The 10,101-nt window shown below is 46.7% G+C and overlaps 1 pseudogene; it reads right to left on the bottom strand.

The window, feature by feature from the left end:
* Window positions 1-4,353: 4,353 nt before the first annotated feature.
* LOC115637621 lies at window positions 4,354-4,737 on the bottom strand (annotated as a pseudogene).
* Between the last annotated feature and the right edge of the window lie 5,364 nt (window positions 4,738-10,101).

Here is a 10,101-nt window from a genome sequence, read left to right as displayed (position 1 = left end):
ATTTCTATTCCTGTTGCCTCTCAGAACCAACTCAATGAGCCTCATATGTAGTTCCTTCACTCTGGGCAAAGGTGTGTGCAATTAGGCAGCTGAATGAAGGAGCACTCTCCATTCAGCTGTCCAGGAGCAGTGCCAACGTGGTGGGAGAATTGCATGTTGAGAAAGGTGCTTATTGAATTTGGGATCAGTAAAGCCGTCTGCTGACTGTTATTGTCACATGTCAGGGAAAGATAAGACTCCACAGAGTTTCATAACAGTTAGCATACAGGTGGATGGGAGAAGGAAAGGCTTTCTGTACACAAAGGGCATCCATGTGTTACAGTCAGAGCAACTGCTATTTTGAACAAGAGTAAGAAGGCCATCGTGAGAGAGAGACAGAGCACACAGTGTATGTCTGTCTGTCTGAACACATAATTGCACTGTCTCTGCCTCAGGAAGAACAACTCTTTTCCACTTAAAGGGGCAGTACATAGAAAACAAATCACAACAGATGCAAGCTGCAGATACAAAAGAAAAAAAAATAACCTTGACTAAAATGTCTTGTAAATTGTTTTCCAGTTTTATGTAGGATGAATTCTTCCTCCCTGTTACATCGTAACTGCTTGGGTCCTTATAGCAACTGGCCAGCACAGGATCTGTGTTGTGTTTATGTATGTGAATCTTAGTTTAAGTAAGCGGGGGAACAGGCCCACTATTGTGGAGAACTTTCCTGGCTCACACGTTACCCCGATGAAATGGGCTAGCAAAAGGATCTGAGTCCTCACTCCCATTTCCTTTATTCAGAGCCCTGTCTGACCTCGAGGGCTCCCCTTCCACTCTTTTGTGTGGCAGAGTCCTTGTAACTCCAACAAGGCTGGGCCTAGGATTCCAGGGGGGCTCGACCCCCAAATTTGTTGTGGTCACTTAGGGCAGGGGCTAAGATGTCCCCACTCCGGGGGGCTCACTGCACTGGACACATCCCAGACTCACTGATCACTACATACAGTTCAAAGCAAATATAATTTATTAAACAGCAACTGATTTTAAAAAATAAGGAAAAAAAATGGGAAAGGCTAAAGGAAAACCCATCACCCTGCTCTGTGGCATGGGGACATCACCACCAGCGTCTCTGGAATGTCAGGGCAGTTCACAGTCTGTTCCTCACACGTAGGGTTACCATACGTCCATATTTTCCCAGACATGTCTGGCTTTTTAGTTCTTAAATTGCCATCCAGGAGGAATTTTTAAATATCTAAAAACGTCTGGGAAAATATGGACATATGGTAACCCTAAGTCCAAAGTCCCGGGGCTGGCGGTGCTTCTGGGGCAGCTCCCGGTGCCTGCCCGCCGATAGGAGCCTGCAATGTGGGTGGCCCCTCGGCACAGAGGCGGAGGGATCTCCATGTATTGCACCCACTTCCTCCTGCCCAATCAGAGCCAGCCCCAAACCTAGGAGCCAGAGGCATCAGCCGGATGCTTCCTGGCAGCCACTCCAGGTAAGCACCACTGGGACTCCACACCTTGCCCCCTGGCAGGTCCCTCTGGCTCTTAGGGTCAGGTCGGATGAGGGGGGTGGAGGGCTCTCTGCACACCTGCAAGCCCCACTTGGCGGCTCCGGCAGCTCCATTGGTGCTTTTCCTGTCCAATGGGAGATACGGAGCTCGCGCTTGTGGTGGGCGCAGCACGTGGAGACCCTTTGGCTGCCCCTGATCCTAGGAGGCAGAGGGACCTGTGGCAGGAGGGGTGAGTAGGTGGTGGGGGTGAAGAGGCGAGCGGTGAGCAGTGAGCATTGAGTAGATGAGAGTTGAGTAGGTGAGTGGGGGGGGGGGTTGAAAAGGCCAGTGGTGGGCAACAGCAGTTCAAGAGGTGAGTGGTGAGGGAGCCAGTGGCGAGTGGGGGTGAGGAAGCAAGCGGCGAGCCAATGGCAGGAGTGGGTCTCGGGGCAGGCATGGGGGTGTGTGGCAGGGGAGTGAGGAGGTGAGTGGCAGATGGGGGACCGAGGTGGGATGCAGCAAGCCAGCGGCAGGCCAGGGAGTGAGGTGGGGTGTGGTGGTGGGGCGGGGCAGGACCCGGGGCAGAGTGGTGGCGGAGCGTGGGTGCACCTGACATCCCCCATGGAGTGTCCTCTTATTTGAATGTCAAACCTGGTAACCCTACTCATACGTCCCAGGCCCCTGCCCAGGCCCTGGCCGTGCTGCAGGGATGCTGGGGGTCGGACACTTGCTCTGGCGGTGGCCACACGCCCTCAGGCTCTAAGTGACAGGACTCTTCTTCCCAGTGTCACCCCCATCCCATTGGGGTTATGATCCCCCCCAAGTCTGGCCTGCAGGACCTCTTGGCTGGAGGCGTCTCCCTGTGCTGGGCCCTCTGCCCACAGTCCCCCGTCGCTCTCCCCAGCTGCTCCTTGCACCTGGCTTCAGACTGCTCCAGCCCCAGCTCCACCCTGACCCTCAGCTTGGCTGCTGCTCTGTCTCCAGCCCCCTGGGCTGGTTTTTCTGGCTCCTCTGGCTCTGGTTGCTGCAGTTCTCCTCCTCTTCTGCTTCTGTGACTCTGCTCCCAGCACTGACCTGCTCCCTGAGCTGCTTCTCTGGCCGACCTGGCCCTGCTCCCCAGCTCAGCTCAGGCCCCTGCTGTCTCCTTAGCTAGGCCCTACTCTGTTCCAGGCAATTCCAGCTCACAGGAGGCCGCGACCCGATCTGGCCTCCTGACTCCCTTATTACCCTGCCTGCCCTGTCAATCAGGCTGACCTGGAGCATTGCCCCCTCTCCCCATTGTTCCTGGAGACTGTCAATCTCAGGGTCCTGATTTCCCATTGACCCTCCCCCTTCCTTTTGGTACTGGGAGCTAGCAACCAAAAGACCCCACTGAGTTTCAGTCCCCTTACATTTAGTTTGCACCTTTGCAAGAGGTAGTATGTTCCAGTGGTTAAGGCAGCAGTGTGACCATTGTGAGGTTCGGGTTCCAGACCCAGCTTTCCAGAAGACATAGAATGTACTAGACATTGGCATTTTTCTTCAGCTTTATTTTCCTTTCACATTACTCTCAAGTTTTCTATTAAACTCTGTCCCTGCTATAACCTAGAGGCCAGTTGAAAGGAAGAATAAATTATATAAAGGATTTCAATTTCTATTAAATTCCACAGGTCATTAATTTAAGAGTGGTAAAGTGCCCACTGAGTCTCCTTGGGATTTGTGCTTGTATTTCACGTGGGTGCTTTTCAAAACACCACCCTTTAATATCTGTTAACATCACAGGGACTTTCCATAAAGGTTCCCATTGATGGGTGACATTCATCCCTGTGTAATGCCTCTCTTTCTCCTATATGCCACATAAATAAAATTGAACACACACTTTGCTAAAAAACTTGGAAATCAGTGGATCTATGATCTAAATATTTATTTAGTTGTTTATACACATACACACACACAGACACACACTTATATCTGTCTCCCTACCTATCGAGACAGATATAAAATAGACTGATTTGCCCATCCCTGTAAAAAAGCACTATTCTTAATTTGCTTTTCCTTTTACACACATGCTTCTCCTGCAGTTTATGTGGCAATGAAATTCCTCAAACACTGTCTTTTTCTCTGAGCCTCTGCCCGATGTCATTTCCGCTGCTGTCCTGATTTCGTATTTGAAGACTCTACTGTGAGAGGTAAAAGCTCTTTGGAGAAATGAAAGAGGCATTTAGAAGGATGGAGCAACGCTTGCTGTGATTGGCAGGGTGTGTTTCAGTGTTTTGTAATGCCGAATATAATCGTTTATTTGATTCCATCATCCATTCTCTGATAACAGAAAATCACAGAAACCACTTAGACTTAACTGCAGAAGAATGGCTGGACGGCATTCCAATCACTGCGAAAGTCTGGGACTGGATGGCTTCTTAATAGAATTCTACAAAGACTTTTAAAATGTGTGCTTTGGTTTGTTCTGTTAAATATGTTTGTTTATGATCTTAAATGATGCATAAAATGTAGCTTTATAAAACATATATTCATATAATATTCATACTCACAGAAAGTGAATCAAAGGCACTTCAAAGAATTCCATGACTATATAAACATTATAATCAGCAAACAAATATAGCTACCGATGAAATGAGATATTAAAGATCGAAGGCTGAAATTCATGTATTTGTAAAGGGACAGAATAAGGTTTAAATGTGCCACTTACCCAGTTTTCCGGCCCTTTGCACAAGAGTCAGTTTCACCCTAGAGTTGTACATTATCTGTACAAACATCGCACTTTTACAAATATTTGTTTGTCGTACACTAAACTCTAGTGGCCCCAGTCAGAACGGGGATAAGGGAGTGTGACGGAGCAGGAAGCAGGGCGAGTTTGACCTGGGAATGTTTTGGGTTTTTTTTGTTACTGGAAAAAATTCCTTTATTTTAGTCTCTGAAACAACATTCCTCTTCACTAAGTCAAGTGGAGTAGGTATGAACTGTCGCCTCTTCATTGCAGGAAATCAGAAATGGCAGTGGCATCGGGCTTGCCATCAAGCTGCAGCATGCAGAGCAGTGTAATCGCCTTGCTTCACGCTCAGATTCCAGCAACGTCAGGACATCCCCCTCACGGACAGGCCCCTTTACGTTCCAGATGATGGATCTACTGGTGTCATCCATGAATTCAACACAAACCTGGGTGCGCTGGCCCTGTGAGCCTGTCCGGCCCAGCACCTTGGTGACCTGGGCCAGTCTGATGGGCTGCACGCGGCTCGTATCCATGGCGGCTGCTGCGGGTGCGGATAAGAGAGGTTGCAGGGGAGTTACATTGAGGAGGGGGGACTTCCCTTGAAGGAAGCTGCCTGAGCTGTAACCTGAGCCAGGAGGGGGTTTGGGAGACTGAACAAAGGAGAGGAGGAGCAGGGGGAGGGGGAAGAGAGGTGCTGGAGGAGGTTTGGTTTTCAGTCTTAGTCTGGGTGGTGCAATGCAGGGAACCCCAAGCTGGGGTCTAAGCTCCCTAAACCCCCCAGAAGGACTTGATTGAGGGATTCTGATTATACCTACACACTCTGCTTGGGACTCTGTTCCTGTCATCTTAATAATCCTTCTGTTTTACTGGCTGGCTGAGAGTCATGGTGAATCTCAGGAAGAGGGGTGCAGGGCCTTGACTCCCCCACACTCCGTGACAGGGGGTAACTGTGATAGGCAGGGCTGAGCAAATGACTAATGTTTTTGTTTGGTTGCCAAAAAAAACAACAATAATAATTTCAGGTCAAACTGAAAGGACAGATTTTCTTGCCAGGATAAAAACCAGAAAAAAAAATAAAAATATTGTTTGATCCTAAACTAAACATTTAGTTTTCGGGGTACTTTTTTATGCTTTCCAGGATGGCCTTTTTTTTTAGTTAAATCTAGTTAAATAGCTAAACAAAATGTTTAGATTCCCCCCTTGGTAACAGTTTATTGACTTGAAACTGCATTTTTCCACAAATAAACTATTGGCCTAAACAAATTTGGCCAGATCTAGCGCTAGGCACTGGATAAACACATAGTAAGAGATAGACTCCATCCCCAAAAGTAAATAGACAGGACAGGACAAAGCTGAAATGGGGGCAAAGGGCTGGTGCCAGTAACTCCTCCCTCACAATGTTTAGCACAGAGGTTAGGGTGATCGGTTGAGATGTGGAAGACCCTTGCTTCAACCTCCTCTTCTACCTGAAGAGAAGAATTGAGGATCTGCTACCTCTTAGGTGAGCGTGCTAGCCACTGGACTGTGGGATAGTCTGATATGGGTCTCCCTCAACCTGTTTCTTAAATTATTTATCCAAAGTGCAACCACTGAGGCAAGATTGAGGGTGCCCCATCTCACACTAGAGCTCTGGGATTAGGAGGTTCTCTGAGAGATGGCAGATCCCTTCTTCTCGTTGGAGGGGCATTTGAACCAGAGACCGCCCACGTCCTGTGTCATTGCCTTAACCACTGTGCTAAAAATTATGAGGGAGATTGACTTCCTCCTCCCACACACATACCAGGCCATTTTGTGTGGCCTCGGAGCATGCCTGCTGGATTGGGCCCCACAGGTGAATGAGGCGGAGGAAGCTCTATCTTCCCCTGCTTTATGGATGGTGTTGGGGCATAGGCGTTTGGAAGCCTAGAGGGAGGCAGCAGGGTGCATGCCCAGTTTCAGAAACAGAGGCATCTAAGAAATGGTAAAAGTAATTCCCCATCAGAACAATTTACCAAGGTTGTGGTGGATTCTCCGTCACTGGTGATTTTTAAATCCAGCTCAGATGTGTGTCTCAAAGCTCTGCTGTAGAAATTATCTGGGGGCAGGTCTCTGGCCTGTGCTATACAAGGGGTCAGACTAGATGTTCACATCGGTCTCCTCTGGCCTTGGAATCTATGAACTTTTATTGCAGAATCTTTGGTACCAAATGAGTTTAGGCCCCAGCTGAATGGGAGCTTTGTGAATACCAGTGGCACCTAAAGCTGGGAGTTAAGTGCCTAAAGTGGCAATCAGATGCCTAAGCCCCTTTGTGAATCGAGCCCAAAGTGACTTGCCAAAGGCCACACAGCTGGTCACTGGTAGAGCGAGGAGTAGAACCAAGTCTTCCTGCCTTCTAGGCCTGGCAAGGCTGATTCCCCACTCTGTCAGACTGAGTGCCAAAGGTGGGGGCCCGTAAGGATTTAAAAAAATTAATACTGGCCACTCCAGGCTTGTATTAAACTCTCAAGGTTACAGCTTTTCTCTGACCTTGGATTAGTAGATGCTGCCACCACCCAAGTGCAAAACCCAGGGGGAAGGATAGTTCAGTGGTTTGAGCATTGGCTTGCTAAACCCAGGGTTGTGAGGTTAATCCTTGAGGGGGCCATTTGGGGATTGGCCCTGCTTTGAGCAGGGGGTTGGACTAGATGATCTCTTGAGGTCCCTTCCAACCCTAATAATCTATGATTCTTTGAGAGCCCAGGAAGGCACACTTGGGAATTCCTCCCTGTGGGGTACCCTCAAGCCCCTTAACCCCTACCCAGGGAAGAGCTGAGAAAGAAAAAAAAAGGAAATCTGCTGTTGCCACCAGCTAATTAAACAACATATGCACAAACCTCTTAAGACATTAAAATCCAATTCTGTTTTTAAAAAAGGTACATTTTATTAATAAAAAAGAAAGAAAATACATCTGGGAACTCAAACTATTGCTAGATTTAAAAAAAACAACAACAACAACAACTAAAAGGATTAAGCATCAAGAATAGCTTTCTTGAGGTCTAGTTTAAAGATTACAACTAAAACAAAAGGACCTGGGGTTAGCACAGAGGAATCCACAAGCCATAACAAAATAAAAGGAATAAACCTAATCACATCTTCCTAGACACTTCCTGATCTACTTACATAGCTGGGATTTTAAATGAGTAGTTTCTAGGTATGATGCTGGTGATTTTTTCATACCTGGCCCAATCTTCTTACAGCATCACTCTGCCCTGTCCACCTCTCCCTGGAGAAAAACAAAAACAGACAGACAAAAGGGGAGTCTTGTTTCAATTTTAAAAAGTTCTAGCTGTCCCATTGGCTCTTTTGGCCAGATGCCCATTCACTTACTTTTTACATATGAATCACAGTGAGACTTTTTAACCCTTTCCAGGTAGGGCAATTGGAGAACAGCTACTAAGAGGGATTTTATAGCTGCTAGCTGCTGGGTGTCCATAAAAGGGAGCTCTCTCTCTTCCTTTTCATTTATCACAAGGCCACTGCCTGATTCACCGTAAACCACACTGGCTCTCATGGGCCTGGTCTACACCTAAAATTTAGGGCAGCCTAGTTACATTGCTCAGAGGTGTGAAAAATGCACAGCCCTGAGAGATGTAGTTAAGCCAACCTAAGCCCCAGTGTAGACACTGCTGGGTAATTGGAGGAATTATTCTGTCAATCTATTTACCTGCTCTGGGAGGGGTGGATTAGTTACAGTGACAGAAAAACCCCTTCCATTGCTGTAGTGAGTGTCTACACTGCAATATCCTTGCTGGGCTGCCTTAGCATCTGCAGAATGGACATTGCCTTGGGCTCATATGTTTTTAAATCTCTCTGGATGATTCACATAATATTCTAATGGAATACATACCTCCAATTCATTCTGACAAAAACTGGTGAGTGTACATCTCATAGACACATACAAATCCACAGTGGCGCCCTGTTTGCTGTTTCCAAGTCTACGAATTAAACCTGATCCAAAGCTCATCCAAATCAATGGGAGCCTTTGCACTGACTACAAGGGGTATTGGCTCAAACACAGAGTGGGAAAATATCACCATTATATCATTCGCAAATGTGAATGTTCAGATTTTCGCAAAAGGAGCGTAGTGGCTAATGGATGGAAAGGGATTGATCTGTATCCAACACCATCCTTTAGAACAAGTCGTTCTCTAACATCATCAGACGGTGACGAAATGTAATAAAATTCTGTATTGCTAGGGCTTGCAATTAGTTATTTATACAGTTCCATTAGTGTGCATAGTGCTTGACATATAAAGATTCATCCTCTTGCAGTCGGACGCCTGGTCTAAACACAGTGTTTGTACCGACTTGACCATTTTAATTAGGGGTGTGATTATTTTTTTTGACCAAAAGAAATAAATCTGTACAATTGCTCTGATGGACAGTTATAAAGGAGCTATATAGAGGTATAGTTTATTCGCCAAAATTTACAGGAATAAGCTATACTGATATAAGTACCTTTTATGTCACAGAATTTTAGAAGATTAGAATTGGAAGAGCCCTCAGGAGGTCATCTAGTCTAACCCCCTGCCCAAAGCAGGCCCAACACCAACTGTTACAGATAATTGTATCCACACAAAGGTGATTGTACTGATCTAACTACATCCATTTCAAACCCATGGATAAAGCCCTACAAAAACTGTGGGCAGACAAGACCTATCAGGTTCTACCACCCTGACTCATGCTGAGTAGCACATAATGATACAAGAATTCCCACAGAGATCTGTGGATGAAATTCATTCCTGAGCAGACAGCCAGCGCAAGGGCAATGTAGCAGGTAAGTGGGACTTAAATGGGGATGACTTTCATCCAATAAGAGTAAGGTTGGGGGTTTGATGTTCCCAGTGCCCCACTGAAGGACATTGTGGGACACTCAGCCCTTAAAGGCAAAGTCCCTAATACCACAGGGAGAAATGGACACCTAAATAACTCTGTGAAGTTAGTTCTTTGGCTAATAAAATAATGAACTAGTCTGAATTTTCACCCTCCCTTGCCACCCCCCAAAAAACCCTCCACAAACTGAACCCAAACATTACCGTGGCATGAGAATGTGTAATTAAACTTCCTGCAAGCTCCTGGTTCTGTCCAGCATGACAGCGATGCCGATGTACTTAGACAAAGGCAGTTCTCATCACATCATCACAACTTCCCGGACTCTTGATGTCCTGGTAAATATGTAGAAGACAAACACAATTAGTATTTATTCTTGATTCTCTAACAACAGAGGCTTACATATCAAGGGTTCTAGTCTACTTAGCATGGCTTTGATAACCATAGACAAGGAATGGCCTTATTTACCATTTCAATACTCTTCTGATAGGTCCTTAAGGGTTGCTTCCAGGTCACCTAGCCTGCTGGTTGCTTAACATTCATTGGCTCAGTGTCCCAGCTTCATATTTAGGAAGAACCATTAAACAAGAAGAAATAAATGACCAGTCCTTGCCAAAAGCGGCCTATTTGCTGGATTGTGAGAGGCCCTCTTGGTTTACCAGTGGATCCAGAGCCCACAAAGGTTGAGAACCACTGCATATGGGCATTCACATTTACCATGGGAGACCCAGGTTTAAATCTCTACTCAAAATCAGACACATCAAAGATTTTAAAGCAGTCTCCTACCTCCCAGATGTGTGCCCTAACCACTGGGCTCTGGGGTGTTCTGGGACCCCATCCTTTCCCACACAAAAGCTGGTTAGGCATGCTCTAAGCACACCTACCAGATCTGGTCCTGCAGACTAGATAAGTAGAGGACCCTATGCCTCATTTAAGGGTTTAGGTGTGAGCAAGGGCTCCGAGCAGCTCAGAAGCGTCAGGTCTTACAGGCACTTCCAGTGGTGGGAACTTAGATATCTCCAGGATTAGGCAGTGGCTGAGTCAGGGGGTTGAGAACCTCAGTGTAGGATGACC

Source organism: Gopherus evgoodei, chromosome 20, assembly GCF_007399415.2.
Source record: "Gopherus evgoodei ecotype Sinaloan lineage chromosome 20, rGopEvg1_v1.p, whole genome shotgun sequence".
Classification (NCBI taxonomy): Eukaryota; Metazoa; Chordata; order Testudines; family Testudinidae; genus Gopherus; species Gopherus evgoodei.
Note: the sequence above shows the minus strand (reverse complement) of the source record. Positions and strands in the feature narration are given on the sequence as shown.